The sequence below is a fragment of the Myxine glutinosa genome, chromosome 10 (assembly GCF_964187855.1).
Source record: "Myxine glutinosa chromosome 10, kmMyxGlut1.1, whole genome shotgun sequence".
Classification (NCBI taxonomy): Eukaryota; Metazoa; Chordata; class Myxini; order Myxiniformes; family Myxinidae; genus Myxine; species Myxine glutinosa.
Genome location: NC_136270.1, coordinates 40,268,052 through 40,285,999, shown reverse-complemented (window position 1 = coordinate 40,285,999; position 17,948 = coordinate 40,268,052).

Genomic DNA, 17,948 nt, shown 5'->3' with positions numbered 1-17,948 from the left:
AAGCCAGCATATCTCCATTAACGTCTCTATAATGTGTGACAGACATAGAAGAATATCTCTCCCAGTAACTGACGGAGAAGTCCTCACCAGGAGCATTCTCAACAGCTTAATGAATCACAGAATTCAAATTTTCCTTCCAAAGAAGTAGTTTGGATTTGGGAAAGGTTGTTTCCCAAATATTGCATTTTTGCAAATTTGCAATTACAGTATTGCAAATATACATTGCATTTTCCTTTTGGCAAATATGAGAAATTTGTTGTGAATACTATATTAGTTTTTTTCTTCTTTTTTTAGGTTGAAATTTAAAAAATATATTATTTTTGAAATTCTAGAATTTGTTTTTGTTTGAAAATCAATTTTTTTAAATATTAATCTTCAGTAAAGTATATGATGTTGTGGAAAATTGTCCAAGCCAGAGCCCAACATCACATTTTATCAACTCGTGAAGGCAATTTAATTATGGCATGTTTGCTACAGTCATGGAAAGAGGTGCTGTATCCGATGCCAATCTTGCATTGCTGTAAAACAGTGGTGCCAGACCCAGGCTCCTATTCCTTTCAGTGTACTCTTTGCAGCTTTGCTCACAGAAGCGTTCAAAGGCAATCATAATGTTACTTGCATCCAGTTCCAAACAGAGGGCAAGTTTTTCAATAATACAGGCTGAAATCTTCAACAAAGCTAGTTGAAATGTTTGTGGGGAAACTGCTCTTTGAAAATGATTGTGTACTAATGTCTCACACCCAGATAGGATTCCGAAGTATTATAGATCACTTTTCGCTATCAACAAAGAGGTACGGGTTGAGCATAGCCCGGATAACATCAAATTCCACCCGTCTTAGCACTTAATGAGACAGCACTGGCTGTGGTTGACAAATTAATATACCTTGAGCATATCCACAATGTCTCTTAAGATGATGAAGTAGTTCAGAGAATTGCTGAGGCAAGCTCTCTACAATTGCTGGAATAATGCTCTCTGCAAAACTACAAGTATGCCAAGCTGTCATCCTCAATATTTTTGTTCTATGCACGTGAGATTTGGACACCATAATCCCATCGCATTGAAGTGCATGACATGTTCTACCTGAATTGTCTGAAGATCATGAACATGAAATGACAAAACAATGCACCAGGAACAGGAGTACTGAAGCATGGAGGAATGACTGCAATAAAGGCAATTCTAATAAAAATGAACCCAAACTTCCATTTCTTTCATAGATGTGTCTGCCCCCAAAATGCAGCTCTTCCACCCATCTCAGCAGTTCTTATCCATTAAAGCAGTTATTCTGCCCCCTCAGAAGCCATATAGCTGGACAGAGATTCTTCCCCTTGTCCACCCTACTCCATTCCTCCCTCACACTTTCCAACACTTTCCAACACTTCCCACACCCCCAAAAGCCATATCACCCACATGCCTTCCCCTCCCCAAACCTTACTCCAGAATGCTCCAAACCCCATCCTTCTCCGAGTCCCTGCACCTCCTCTCTTCCACACTCTGTGGTGTCTAGAATCAAATAACTTCAAACTAAGTTCTAGGATCTCTCAATCCAGGTCACCTCTGCATCTTCTGCCATTATTTGCCTAACAGAAACCATTCTAAGACAGGATGTTTCCGATTCATGTCTCTGCCCACGCCTTTAATCGATCCGGCCCTCGCTATGGTGATAGTGTAGCTGTCTATGTTGGTGTCTCTCTTCCCCAGAGCTCCTGCTCCTCCATTGTCCCAATAATCTCATGGAGTATTTCTGGCTTTATGATATTTCACTCCGTAACAACCTCCCATCTCTATGTGTAGTTAAGCTCCCGCTCCCCCTCACCAGCTGTGAGTCGTGTTGATTTAATTGATAAGACTAGTTTCTCAAACGTGGATTCTCTCCAATCCACCTACCACAGGTCTCTAATCTGTGGAGACTGCAATTTGCACCATAGAAATTGCCTGGAAGTCATTCCTCAAAAAATAGTTAATGGTATTACAGCTTCGGCATTAAACAGCTGGTCGGACTAAGTTTCATTCTTTTCCAACTCATACCTCTCCAAATGGTAGTCATTCTTTGCTACATCTGATTTTGTCAAACAGCACCTTGAACCTATCCTGCTTCTCCAACAGTCATCTTGGCTCTTCCGTATCATCTCCTTGTGAAAGTATTTATCTCTGACAAACTTCCGAGAGCTGCCAAGACACCGGCACGAATAGCATTTCGGCAAAGCAGATTGGTCTGACTTGATCTAATGTCTAACGGTGGCTAAAGGGTCTTACAGTGTCTTCAAAGGTCTAAGGGGTCTCAGCAGTCTAAAGGGTCAAAAAGTTTAAAAGGTACGTTTCAATAGTATGTAGTTAATAGACGTAGTTAGCATGCAAATGACATTCAAACAGTGTGTAAGTAAGCAACATACAGTATACCAATACTTTGCGGCTTCACCCATGGCTTCACTGTGTTTTTCCTTTTTCACTGTGTATACTAGTACACCCACTACATAGGGGAGCGGCACGAAGGGTCATGTTATTATCCTCTCTGGGGTATATAGATTACACTAGATCTAGACTCGGGCCTTAAGAACATCGCGGGTGTGTTCAGTTACCAAGTTTCTTGGAGAGCACTCACCAAGTGGCTTATGCATTCAAGCAAGCACTCCATTTGAAACCATTGATATGGAATAGCCGGCTTGGAAAGCGCTAGATAGCTGCTTGATAACTAAATACACCCTGAGTTTCCTCCCTTCAAGTTAAGTGTTAAACAGCAGTAGTGACTTTTTCAAAAGGTAATGATATGTTTTTGGTTTATAATATTTTTGTGGTGCCCCCATGAAACGGCACAATAAGCTATTTATACTGTACATGCTAACATGGCGTTTGTCCAAGGAAGAAAACCCCTTGGGGAGGGGGATGGAGAATTAAGTCACTACAACCTCTATCATGTGACCCTTAGCCCTCGTGTCAAGTTTGGTTGAGATTGGATAAGTAAAGACCAAATGTATTGTGGTCAGACAGACAGACACCAAATTGCATATTTTAGTATGATAGATATAAAGTGAGTAGGATTAAATTAATGATTTAGGCGACCCTGACCTTTGACCTTTTGACCCATTGACCTGAAAACCTAGGCTTCTAGCTTGTCTATCAGCTGGTTACGTTTTGTGAAGGTTGGAGTAAAACTATGGCCTGCAGGTGATTGACATACATACTGACAGGCAAACAAACAAACAGATGAAAAATCACTCATACAGCGATACTTGGCAAAAGAGAGCAAAGTAGAATGGCACTCAGTATAGCATCCTTTTCACCTCAAAAATAATTGGTGGTGAATTCAGTGACCTGATATGCAAATGGTCTTCAAATTTTAACTTAGTTGGATGAAAATTGACTATTTTAGAAATTTGGCCTATGTTGACCTTTTAGCTGATGTTGACCTCAAATATAATTGGTGGTTGAATTCAGTTAGCTGATATGAAAATCCTATTCATATTTCAAGTCAATCGGATGAAAATTGAGCATTTTAGGTATTTGAAAAGGTTGTTGACCTTGGGCCATGTTGATCTTTTGGCCGACGATGACCTCAAAAATAGTTGGTGGTTGAATTAATTTCGCTGATGTGCAAATCCTATTCAAGTTTCAAGTCAATCAGATGAAAATTGAGAATTTTTGAAATTGGAAAAAGTGGTTGATCTTCGGCCTAGGTTGATCTCAAAAATAGTTGGTGGTTGAATTCAGTTCGCTGATATGAAAATCCCATTCAAATTACAAGTTAATCGGATGAAAATTGAGGATTTTAGATATTTGAAAAGGTTGTTGATGTTTGGCTTATGTTGACCTTTTGGCCTATGTTGATCTCAAAAATAGTTGGTGATTGAATTCAGTTCGCTGATATGAAAATCCCTTTGAAATTACAAGTTAATCGGATGAAAATTAAGGATTTTAGAAATTTTAAAAGGTTGTTGATCTTTGGCTTATGTTGACCTTTTTGGCCTATGTTGATCTCAAAAACAAAAAAGGTACCAAAACAGATCCTTGCAACTACAGACCAATCAGCCTGCTCCCAATTGTCAGCAAAGTCATGGAATCCATCATTGCTTCGGATATCAAATCTTTCCTCTTCTCCAATGGCTTGATCTCCGATCATCAATTTGGATTCAGACCAGGTCATTCTACTCTGGACATGCTGCTACTGCTGTCTCAACAATGGATGGAGGTACTCAATGCCAAACAGGAAATTAGAGCTGTCTCCCTTGACATATCACGTGCCTTCGATACGGTCTGGCACCCAGCTCTGCTCTCCAAACTCGCCTCCTATGGTATCCATGGAAATCTCCACGCATGGCTTGCGACTTCCTCTCTGGTCGTAGTCAACGTGTGGCCCTGAATGGATTTCTCACATCTCCCCTTCCTGTTCTGGCTGGAGTTCCCCAAGGTAGTGTTCTGGGCCCTGTGCTTTTTCTGGTCTTCATCAATGATCTCTCCGACTCTCTGGAAAATCCTCTCTATCTCTTTGTTGACGCCTCCACTCTCTGCTGCTCCATTCCTCATCCCTCACATCGGCAGTCTGCAGCCTCCTCACTCTCTGCAGACCTGGACAAAATCACAGACTGGTCAAACAAGTGGAACATGTCTTTCAATCCTGACAAATCTCACACTCTTACAATGTCTCTCTGAAAGGACTGACTGGAAAACCCTCCCATCTACTTTCTCAACAATCCTCTCCAAGAAGTTCTGTTACTCAAGCTTTTGGGTCTCACTATCTGCCATGATCTTTCCTGAGGAAACCACATTTCCAAGCTGGCGTCCAAAGCCAGTCGCCGACTGCGCATCCTCCATCGTGCGAAGTCCTTCCTAAGCATACCTGAGCTCCTCACCACATACAGACTTTCATCCGCAGCTCAATGGAATACTGCCCTCCCCTCTGGGCTGGTGCTCCTGCCTCACACCTAGCTAGGCTTCACGCTGTTGAAACCAAAGCTTTCAGAATCATTGAAATCTCCCACGATGAAGCTAACTCAGAGGGCCTTTCACTCACTCACCGCAGGCAGGTTGGTTGGTCTTTCTGTCTTCTACCGACTGCTCTCCGGCCTTGCTCCCCCAGCTCTCTCTGTGCTCTGTCCCCCAAATATTCCTACAGTTCGCACAAGAGCTGCCTACAACCCTCTCATGGTTAAACTGCCAACATCAAGACTCTCTGCTCACCTTCACTCTTTCAATCCTCTTTTCTGCCGCCTCTGGAACAAACTGCCTCACTCTCTTCTATCCCACTCCTCCCTCCAGGTCTTTAAAACACCTGTTCACCACCATCTCTTATCTTCCCCCATCCAAAACCTTGATCTCTTCTACCCCCGCTAATTCACCCCAGATCCACTTTTGTGAAATACCAACTTCTTTCCTGGAAGTCCTTGCAGTGTCCATGTGTTTTATACTTCTCCCACCCCCCCCCCCTTCCCACGCCTCCTCCCCCCCAAGCCCCCTCCCTCCCACAGATCTCCCGATGTCCCTGCTCTAAAATGTTGTGTTTGTGTGCTTCCCCCTCTCTCCCCATCTTGTCTACCGCTCCCCTTATTAGATGTTTTATGTGTCTGTTTGATTTTTTTTGTGTGATTAATGTTAGCTCTTTCACGAGCCACGATCTTGTATTCAAAAAAACAAAAAAAATGTTTGAGTTGTTTCTAGAATGTTTGAGTTTCGATAAATCATTACCTTCAAAGCAAAACTTTTCCACCTGTACTCCCCGACTACCCTTATTACCCCCTTACACTCTCAGAGTACACTTTGGCCCATTTCAGTCACCTTGTCATAGATGTGCTGTGGGACACTTACGAGCTGCTTCATGTTTTGATGCAGACAACAACCTCCAGCAGGGGAGGGCTGGGGCAGAGTCTGAACTCCGTTGATGATGGTTCAGTTTAATTTGGATATGGCAGCTCAAGCAGTGAAGTGACTGTGAGTGCATTGTCAATGTAGATTCGCGGCAATCGACTTGGCTCCATCTTTTGCTTCATTTGATGTTTTCGCTTTGACCAGCAGGTTGGCATGTAGTACATGGTGTTATGTAGAATTAATATATGTAAGTGCAAAATTTGCTACATTAGTGGAACCAATGTTTTTTTGCATCTATCTACCCTTGGCAACAAGACCTGAGTTGGTTCCATTTTTTTCAATGGCGTCTTCGTCCCTAACCCCAAGCCAAGTAGAAGTCCACGCTATGGAAACTTTCAACTTGGTCAGTATCAAGATAAAGTTGTTAATGCAACACAGCAAGACTTTGCATGGCTACTTTCACGGTATTCACAGAGGCACCATGAAGAGACATCAGACGGTATACCAGTTTGGTCAGCATACAATTCTCGTGTGTGCACTGCAGAAGAGAACAAGACACCCAACCTTGATCAAGATCACACGATGCCTATCATTAAGGCACCAGCTCATGAGTGGACAACACCGGTGACAGTTCTTGAGAAGCTTTCGTACCTCAATAGTGTTGTGTGTCCAGAAAACCCTGGAAAGATCTTAGTTACATTTGACATGGATCTTTACAAGAGGGCCCTAAAGTTAGAATATCTTCGTGACCAATATGCTGGGAAATGGATGGTGTGCCCTGGTGGTTTCCACGCTGTCTTGTGTGCACTAAGGTGCCTTGGGAGGACTGTTGAGCATGGTGGGATTGATGAAGCTTGGAGCAAGGATCTGTACAGCACTGTGACAGTAAATCAGATACTCAATGGGAATCACCACAATCGTGCTGTTCAAGCTCATGAGCTCACATTAGAGGTATTCTTTGATCTCTGGCTTGCAGAATTTCTGAAAGAGAAGCCTGCAGTTGTAGAAGCTCTATCTGCCTGTATGGATAACTTGATAGAAGCAAACAAGAAAGAGGTAGGCATTCAGGAAGCCCATCACCAACTTCTAATGGAGATTGAACATCTAAACTTGGAAAAGCAGCTGAGTGATTTTGACAGGAGCCACAGTAAATTCCCAATGTATCAATGGGCACGAACGTACATGAGGCAAGTGTTGGCGCTGATTAACTTCACACGTTCACTGAAGCAGCCAGATTTCTTCCTGTACTTGGCGTCTCTAGAAAATTTCTGCATATACTTCTTCAGCTACAACCCACTAGATTATGCTCAAAACAAGTCGTTAGCCAAAGATATTTCTCAAAAAACGTCTGTTAACTGGATATAAGTGTTCTGGTGGATTTTCTGTACCAGGAATGACAAAAATGCCAGAAAAAATGGTTAATCAAAGTGTTTTATGTGAAAAGATACATACAAAATTGCAAAAAATGGCGGCCATTTTGAAAGTCAAAATGGCCGCCAAAGACGCCATTGAAAAAAATGGAACCAACTCAGGTCTTGTTGCCTAGGGTATAAGGATTCCAAAAAACATTGGTTCCACTAGTGTAGCAAACTTTGCACTACAATGACACAACACCATGTACTAATGGGATTGACAGGTAATTATGGGAAGAGAGTTGATGAGAAGAATTCCTTTGGAGTCCCAGAAAATAGATACTATTGACTTTTGTGGCTATTGAGTGACTTTTAGATTTTGGGGTCAGAGGCTTCTTTACAATGGTAGCGATACCTATTTTATTTCCGAGTCCTAGTAGTGAATCTATGTTTCATCACCTGTCACTACCTGGGCTTGAAAGTCATCTGCACATTCTTTATTCAGTGGTTCGCTATTTCACAACAGCCAAGATGGCTTTGTTATGCACACTCGCCTCTGAGACATATAGGCTTGGTTTGAATGTCGGCTCAGCTACAAAATGTTGTCCTGGTGTCTGGACTCCATCGAATGGGATCTCAGGCAGGGCGAGGGATCAATGTGAGTGCGTCCCTCGGACTTTAAACGGGCGTCGTGGCTCCCACCATTAGTTGGTGGATGTAAAAGATCCCACGGTGTCGTTTGCGCAGAGTCGGCAAGCTATCGCTGGCACACTGAACAGATTATAAATTCCTACCCCAACCAATCAAGAAGCCGATTAAATTTTTTTAAGATCAAAAGGGTCACAGGTCAAGGTTGCATAAAATTGTCAATATTTATCCCATTGACCTGAAATTTTTAGAATTTGCATATTGGATCACAGAAGTGGTTCACCAATCAAAAGCGAGAAAGCAATTTTTTAATATCAAAAGGTCAAAATTGAAGATTGCATAAAATGATCAATTTTCATCAGATCGACCTGAAATTTTAAGAAAAGAATTTGCATATTGGATCAATGAATTGGTCCACTAACCAAAAGCTAGAAGTCAATTTCTTTTGGATAAAAAGGTTAAAGGTCAATGCTGCATAAAATCGGCAATTTTCATCAGATTGACCTGAAATTTTAAGAAAAGAATTTGCATATTGGATCAATGAATTGGTCCACTAACCAAAAGCTAGAAGTCAATTTCTTTTGGATAAAAAGGTTAAAGGTCAATGCTGCATAAAATCGGCAATTTTCATCAGATTGACCTGAAATTTTAAGAAAAGAATTTGCATATTGGATCAATGAATTGGTCCACTAACCAAAAGCTAGAAGTCAATTTCTTTTGGATAAAAAGGTTAAAGGTCAATGCTGCATAAAATCGGCAATTTTCATCAGATTGACCTGAAATTTTAAGAATTTGCACATTCGGTCACTGAATTGGTTCACTAATCAAACGCTAGAAGCTGATTGTTTTTTTTTAGATCAAAAGGTCAAAGGTCAGACAGAACTGCATAAAATCGCCAATTTTCATCAGATTGACCTGAAATTTTAAGAATTTGCACATTCGGTCACTGAATTGGTTCACTAACCAAACGCTAGAAGCTGATTGGTTTTTTTGAGATCAAAAGGTCAGACAGAACTGCATAAAATCACCAATTTTCATCAGATTGACCTGAAATTTTAAGAATTTGCATATTGGGTCACTGAATTGGTTCACTAATCAAACACTAGAAGCTGATTGTTTTTTTTTTAGATCAAAAGGTCAAAGGTCAGACAGAACTGCATAAAATCGCCAATTTTCATCAGATTGACCTGAACTTTTAATAAGCATATTGGGTCACTGAATTGGTTCACTAATCAAACGCTAGAAGCTGATTGTTTTTTTTTAGATCAAAAGGTCAAAGGTCAGACAACTGCATAAAATCGCCAATTTTCATCAGATTGACCTGAAATTTTAAGAATTTGCACATTCGGTCACTGAATTGGTTCACTAATCAAACGCTAGAAGCTGATTGTTTTTTTTTAGATCAAAAGGTCAAAGGTCAGACAGAACTGCATAAAATCGCCAATTTTCATCAGATTGACCTGAAATTTTAAGAATTTGCACATTCGGTCACTGAATTGGTTCACTAACCAAACGCTAGAAGCTGATTGGTTTTTTTGAGATCAAAAGGTCAGACAGAACTGCATAAAATCACCAATTTTCATCAGATTGACCTGAAATTTTAAGAATTTGCATATTGGGTCACTGAATTGGTTCACTAATCAAACACTAGAAGCTGATTGTTTTTTTTTTAGATCAAAAGGTCAAAGGTCAGACAGAACTGCATAAAATCGCCAATTTTCATCAGATTGACCTGAACTTTTAATAAGCATATTGGGTCACTGAATTGGTTCACTAATCAAACGCTAGAAGCTGATTGTTTTTTTTTAGATCAAAAGGTCAAAGGTCAGACAACTGCATAAAATCGCCAATTTTCATCAGATTGACCTGAAATTTTAAGAATTTGCACATTCGGTCACTGAATTGGTTCACTAATCAAACGCTAGAAGCTGATTGTTTTTTTTTAGATCAAAAGGTCAAAGGTCAGACAACTGCATAAAATCGCCAATTTTCATCAGATTGACCTGAAATTTTAATAAGCATATTGGGTCACTGAATTGGTTCACTAATCAAACGCTAGAAGCTGATTGTTTTTTTTAGATCAAAAGGTCAAAGGTCAGACAACTGCATAAAATCGCCAATTTTCATCAGATTGACCTGAAATTTTAATAAGCATATTGGGTCACTGAATTTGTCCACTAACCAAAAGCTAGAAGTTAATTTCTTTTAGATCAAAAGGTTAAAGGTCAAGGCTGCATAAAATCGCCAATTTTCATCAGATTGACCTGAAATTTTAAGGATTTGCATATTGCGTCACTGAATTGGTTCACTAACCAAACGCTAGAAGCTGATTGTTTTTTTTTAGATCAAAAGGTCAAAGGTCAGACAGAACTGCATAAAATCGCCAATTTTCATCAGATTGACCTGAAATTTTAAGGATGTGCATATTCGATCACTGAATTGGTTCACTAACCAAACGCTAGAAGCTGATTGTTTTGTTTTTTTTAGATCAAAAGGTCAAAGGTCAGACAGAACTGCATAAAATCGCCGTTTCATTTTAAAAAAAAACTCTTTTCGTCATGTTTAGCATACGGAAGAATAGACATCTGAATACAAACCAGACACGGACGGGCTTTGTATTTCCAGACGCTTTCTAGTTGGTAGTTGGGTATGGAGGCTGCTACATTTCTCCTTTTATCCTTCATGTTTCAGAAAGTTTTCTCACTTGATTTTCTCTTTTGTCAGCATTTCGAAAAATAGCACCTTCGTGTACTCACTGTCACATAAATTGGGAACACGAATGACAAGTTTTCCCACATTTTGGAAGATCACTATTCCCAGCCTGCCTGGGGGGGGGGGGGGGGGGGGGGGGGGAAGTTCTTAATTATCAGGATTTTCTCACCCTCACCATTTTTTTTCTTGTTGATAGGTAAAAAGTTATCATGTGAAAAATAGACACGTGTCCTTCAGCCACGAAATGATTGGGAAAGTTTCAAGTAATAGGACCTCTTACACCGTTTCCTAAATCCAAACTGCCCTGTGTTAAATGAGGTGAAGTGCCAATGCCTCATTAACATACATGGTCATTAATACTGTAATGAGTAAGTGAGTTATTTCAGTTTGAAGATAAGAATGTTTATTAAAATCAGTTTGCTAAATTTTTCTGGATGCAAAAATCTCGATTCAAGGAAGAGTATGTATCCTCACCATCGAGAGGTTCAAGGAAGAGTATGTATCCTCACCATCGAGAGGTTCAAGGAAGAGGTATAAATCGTGTCTTTGTCTGTTCTTATACGTGTTTTGGTTTGTTTTTTGTGTTTTCCTCCTCTTGAACTGGTTGAGTCTGGTGGATGGAAAGGATGGTAAATGATGTTAGCCTGTTTGTAAAGTCTCTGGCGGCTGAACCCCACACTTAGCAGAAATGCCCGGGGAGATCATTTCAGCCCTTTTGATTGAGTACTCATTAGACTCATTTATTGACTGGCGTGAGAATTTTTGGGCTATTTCCTCTCCACTAATGCGAAATTGCAAATACAGCACTTTATGCAAATACCTCTTTAGTGCATATACAAGATTGGCGTTTTGAATCTGCTGATGCAATTGATGCAAGTTATAAGTTGTATTCCATCCAGCCTGGAGAGAAAGTGGATGAGATAACTGTCAGACCACTTCAATGGATGGATATTACTATTACTGAAATCAAGTGCTAAGCTTGAGAGTACGGTCATTGGAAGGCTCGTCCCTCTCCAATTTATTTCCCACTCTCTCTCTTCTCCTTTCCCTTCCTCTCTCCACCACTACGACTCCCTCTCCCCTCCTTTTTTGTAGTTGATTTCCAAGATCTGTTGCACTTTTTACCTGGGAGCGTCTGCAAGGATTTACTGATGTAAATACAACGTCAAGGCTTGCGATAAAAAGAGGACAAAGAAGAGAACAGAAAAGAGCAGCTAAAACACAGTGCAAAGAAGGAGACACATCAACGGGATATCGTTGGACACAACACAAAGACACTTAGGGGAAGAATGGGTGAAAGGGATTATGAGAGTATGAGGATGGGCAGAATGATGCAGGGGGTGAACAATCTGGATACAAGCTCAATGCCCAAAGGGGCTGAAAGAACAGGAAGGGAAAACTGGGAATGAAAGAGCAATGGAGCAAAAAATGGAAAGGAAATTTGAAGGGAGAAAACACAGTAAACTCAAAAGCAATGGGTGGGCTTTATGACGAAAGGAAAGGGTGGGCAAGGGAGCAGGAAAATGATTACAAGGGTTATTCTCAACAGGATTATCACCCATCTTATGGAGTCCATGTACCTAGAATCAGTGTGCAGATTTTCATGCTAGACAAGGAACAGTGGACATGATCTTTGCAACACGTCAAATTCAAGAAAAGTCTAGTGAACAGAAAAATAACCTCTACATGGTGTCCATTGACCTGTCCAAGACCTTCGACACAGTAAACGGTGAACGCTTGCGGAAGGTACTGTACAAATTTGGCTGCCCTGAAAAGATGATCAGAGTTGTCCGCTCATTTCATGATGGCATCATCTGCTCATTTCAGCCATTGGGATACGGAGTGGTACTTCATCAGATGCCTTCCTATCACCAATGGTACCAAGCACGGCTGCATATTGACTCCATTTCTGTTTGCTATTTACTTTTCGGCCATGCTCTTGCATGTACTCACAGATATCGACATAAGAGTACACGTCCAGTTCAGGACACACAGCAACCTCTTCAATCTTCAATCTTCAATCTCGCACAAGGTTCCACAGCAGCTATTAAGTTGACTCTTCTTTGCGGCAAGGTCAGTATTCGGCAGGCTCACCCACGGACCTTGGAGAGAGCATGGAGTTTGTCTCAAAACAAAAACCAGTCTACCAGTGGTTGTCACATCACTTTTCTATGGCTGTGAGGCTTGGATAACCTACCGGCATCACATAGAGGAACTAGAACGGCACTCGACAGAGTGCATACCTCCGCCAGTCTGAACAGTTTACATTTTCTATCCCACTGATAGGCCGGATCTGCATGCGGACCTCAACCAAAATGTAATCGACTTGTTCTTGTCACTTACCCAATTCATCCACCAATTTTGTCATAATTGGTCCACAACCATTTGATATCCTCCTCACAGATAAACAGGCCATCAAACCGACAACCAGACAGACAGTGGTGAAAATATAATCTACGTCCACCTTCGGTGGCAGAGGTAAAAAGTGACTAAATGTATGCCATCTTCCCTGGTTGAGATATATTTGCAACACCAAGTGGAAGGACAAAATCCCTAGCACCAAAGTTCTTGCAAGGTGTCCCATACCTGGTGTTGAGAGCATGCTCATTAGAGCTCAGCTTCGCTGGGTCAGCCGTGTGGTTTGCATGGAGGATTCCCGCATCCCAAAGGCAGTAATCTTCAGCCGGCTGAGCAGGGGAATCTGTACCACAGGATGTCCTGAACTTAGATACAAATACAATCTGAAAGCCAATCTTAGATCCTGTAAGTTGGACCCTACTACATGGGGAAAAACAACTCTGGACAGATCCAAATGAAGACGTCTCTGTCATCAAGCAATATCAACATTTGAGGAGAATAGAGTCAGGTCCCTTCAGGACAATCGGGCATGCCACAAAGAGCCAGTGCCTACCCACATCCTACATCCATACCTAAAGTGACTTCATATGCAAGATTGGCAATCTGATCTGCAAATCGAGAATTGGTTTAACATCACACATGAGATGACATCAACCAAGACATGAACAACTGGTCTCTTTGCTGAACTCTCATCCAACAAAGTGACAGGAGAATCCATTCATTACCTCTGCCACCGAAGGTACAGGATATCTCAAAAAGTTGTGGACGAAGTCGGCCGAATTTGCCAGATAGGTTGGATGTATGACAATGACAAATTCTGTCGATTTCGGTGAAGATTCAAATACGGATACGAGAATTTTAATTTTTTATAAGTGATTCTTCACCATTGAGAAATGAGCCCAAAACAATATAGAGCACGATATCTCAAAATGTTGGGGAGGGTTATGACAAAACTTGGTGGATGAGTTGGTTAGATGACAAGAAAAAGCCAATTCGATTTTGGTTCAGGTCTGAATCCAAATCCGGCCATCAGTGGGATACAAAACGTAAACTGGTCAGTCTGGCGGAGGAATACACGCCACCGAGTGCCATCCTACTGAAAGCCCGCTTGGAGTTTGCAAAAAAGCACCTAAAGGACTCTCAGACTGTGAAAAATATGATTCTGTGAGCTTTCATGTGTCTTTCACTGAGGAGAGATTTCCGTCTGGCTATTCTGCCATAAAGCCCAGATCGGTGGAGTGTTGCAGTGATGGTTGTCCTTCTGGAAGCTCAGCCAGAGTGACCATCGGGTTCTTGGTCACCTCTCTTACCAAGGCCCTTCTCCCCCGATTGCTCAGTTTGTTCAGGCGGCCAGCTCTAGGAAGAGTCCTAGTTGTTCCAAACTTCTTCCATTTAAGAATTATGCAGGCCACTGTGCTCTTGGGAACCTTCAATGAGGCAGAATTTTTCCACAGGTGGACTCCAATCAAGGTGTAGAAACATCTCAAAGATGATCAAGAGAAATGGGAGGCACCTGAGCTAAATTTCAAGTGTCATAGCAAAGGGTCTGAATACTTATGTAAATGTGATATTTCAGTTTTTTCTTTGTAATAAATTTACAAAACTTTCTAAAATCCTGTTTTCTCTTTGTCATTATGCGGTATTAAGTGTAGATTGATGAGGGAAAAAAATGAATTTAAACGATTTCAGCATAAGGCTGCAACATAACAAAATGTGAAAAAAGTGAAGGGGTCTCAATACTTTCTGAATGCACTGTATCTCACCCCTTCTTCTCCCATGTTGATGGAAATAATTTGTTATTTACATTTTAAAGTCAAAGTACAAGTTTTATCTGCAATCAAATATTTACGGAGAAGAAGACAAACCTAAAAATTATCTCCTCAAACAAAATCTTTTATGAGAGACAATATCTCCAATAACATATCCGTATGACTACAGCTATTGCCTATTGACCTCTTGAATGGGTTTATGGCACTTCCCATAATCTATACCTCTCTCTTTATTCCCACTCTGTCCATTTAGCTTTAGCAGTTCAAAGGAGAGAATCTAAGACAAAGGCAAGACTTAAACTACAAGGCAACACAGTAAAACGTTTTCAAAAGGATAAACATTCCTATATTCAAGCCGAAAGAGAAGACTGTTTCAGGATGTTCCATTTCCGAGCTCATCACATTAGTCAGATTTGTTTTCTTCTTATCTTTGATGCACAAGAACCAGAACAGAACCACCTTTGGAGGACATTTTTCCCCACAGAGCAGGGGTTGGCCTTTTTGGGGCACCATGGTCCCCTTTTTGAAGCAATGATTTATGGCCGGATGCTCCTCCTGCCGCCAACCCTGTTAGTCGCCTCTTGCGACAGACAGGGAATTACCAGTGAGCTGGTACTCAATTTTCCGACCTCGGAAGGATGACAGGCTCAGTCAACCCCCCTGGCGTTAATTCAACGATCAATCGGGATTCGAGCCCAGGATCCTAGCATCCCAAGCCGGGACCCTAACCGCAAAGCCACGCCAAGCCAGCACCCTAACCCTAACCGCAAGCCGGCACCCTAATCGCTAAGCCAACACCAGCACCCTAACCGTAGCCCTAACCGCTAAGCCACGCCAAGCCAGCACCCTAACCCTAACCGCGAAGCCACGCTAAGCCAGCACCCTAACCGTAGCCCGAACCGCTAAGCCACGCCAAGTCAGCACCCTAACCCTAACCGCAAGCCGGCCACCTAACCGCTAAGCCACACTGTCAGCACCCTAACCCTAACCGCAATCCGGCACCTAACCGCTAAGCCAGCACCCTAACCATAGCCCTAACCGCTAAGCCACGCTAAGCCAACACCCTAACCGCTAAGCCACGCTAAGCCAGCACCCTAACCGTAGCCAATATTTTCGGCTACGACTGTATATATACACAGTCACGTGAAAAAGTAAGTACACCCCATGTAAAGTTTTGACTTTTTCAACATATTTCAACATACAGCTATTTGATCTTCATTTCAACAATATTGATAGATAAAGGTGATATAATATAACAAATATCATGAAACATTCACATTTTGTAGTCCATTGTATAAATTAAATAAACATAAATGCAAATTTCGCATGTGGAAAAAGTAAGTACACCCCATGAAATTAAAAAAAAATCTTTTTAACATATGTGGACATATCAATATTTGATCTTCATTTAAACAGTATCTACAGGTAAAGGTGATCTAATTGAACAAAAAACAATGAAAAATTGCCTTTGCAATAATTTATTCAACAAAAAATTAACAGAGATGCCATTTCCTTCTGTGGAAAAAGTAAGTACACCCTTGGCTCTAATAGGTGGTATTGCCCCCTTTGGCAGAAACAACCTCAAGTAGGTGTTTCTTATAACTGTCTACCAGTCTCTGACATCGACTAGGAGAAATTTTTGCCCACTCCTCCATGCAGAATTCTTTCAGCTGTGCGATGTTTGAGGGGTTTCTTGCATGCACAGCTCGTTTCAAATCCCCCCACAACATCTCGATGGGATTTAGATCTGGGCTTTGACTTGGCCATTCCAAAACCCTCCATTTCTTTATTTTCAGCCATTCCTTGGTGGATTTACTGGTATGTTTAGGGTCATTGTCATGTTGCAAGGTCCACCTTCGGTTGAGCTTCAACTTCTCCGACAGATGGCCTCACATTATCCTCAAGCACCCTCTGGTACAATGAAGAATTCATAGTGGATTCTACGATGGTGAGCTGCCCAGGCCCTGATGCAGCAAAGCTGCCCCAAACAATAATATTTCCACCACCATGCTTCACAGTTATCAGGTTCTTGTGGTCAAATGCTGCCTTTGGTTTTCGCCAAACATGTCTTCTGGTAATGTGCCCAAATCGCTCTACTTTTGACTCATCTGTCCAGAGCACATTGTTCCCAGAAGTGCTGGTCTTTGCCTAGGTGTTCATTGGCAAACTTTAGTCTTGCCCTGATGTTCTTTCTGAACAGCAAAGGTTTCCTCCTGGCACACCTCCCATGCAGATCAAATTTGTGCGGCCTCTTTCTAATGGTAGACTCGTGCACTTTGACATCAACAGTGGCAAGAGCTACCTGTATGACCTGTGATGACATTCTGGGGATCTTAGAGACTTGTTTCAGCATCTTGCGGTCTGCTCTCTGGCTGAACTTGTTGGGACGGCCTGGCCTGAACAAGTTGGCAGTTGTTTGGAATTTTCTCCACTTGTCGATGATCTTCCGGACAGTCGAATGATTGATTTCAAATTGTTTGGAGATCTTTTTAAATCCCTTCCCAGACTCGTAGGCATCCATAACCTTCTTTTTGAAAGCCCCAGAGAGCTCTTTTGATCGAGGCATTGTGACGCTGCACACTTCAACAACAAAGAGCAAACCAAACTAAATGTCTGAGGTTTAAATAAGACAGGTTCCTCCAAGATCCTCTCCAACAATGTTCTAATCATTTGCACCTGAGCTGGTGCACATGATTCTAATTTTAGGTATTTGAAGTAGTGATAAATGTCGGGGTGTACTTACTTTTTCCACATGCAAAATTTGCATTTATGCTTATTTAAATTATACAATGGACTACAAAATGTAAATGTTTCATGATATTTGTTATATTATATCACCTTTATCTATCAATATTGTTGAAATGAAGATCAAATAGCTGTATGTTGAAATATGTTGAAAAAGTCAAAACTTTACTTGGGGTGTACTTACTTTTTCACGTGACTGAACATACTATATATATATATATATATATATATATATACAGACTTGGCATTTAAAATGGAATTTTTTCTTTCTTTCTTGTCTTGGGTTTACTGTCTGAACTCAGTATATCAATCTGGTGAGTTTATTTTACCCTTCGGTGATGTCTTTGTTGAAAGAACCATGTCACTGATTGTCTTTCGCAGCAAGAAGTCAATAACAGGATTATATCACAGGTGGCGTGACAAAATGTAAGGACAGGTACATTTGACGATTGGCTTCACAATCGGGTATATAAGGGTTGTTGCATTCTGTATTAGTGGAAAACAACTGCTGCCCGTCTACAAAAGTTATTGCCGCTTCCTCTGGAGATGGTCCGTCAACTTGACAAT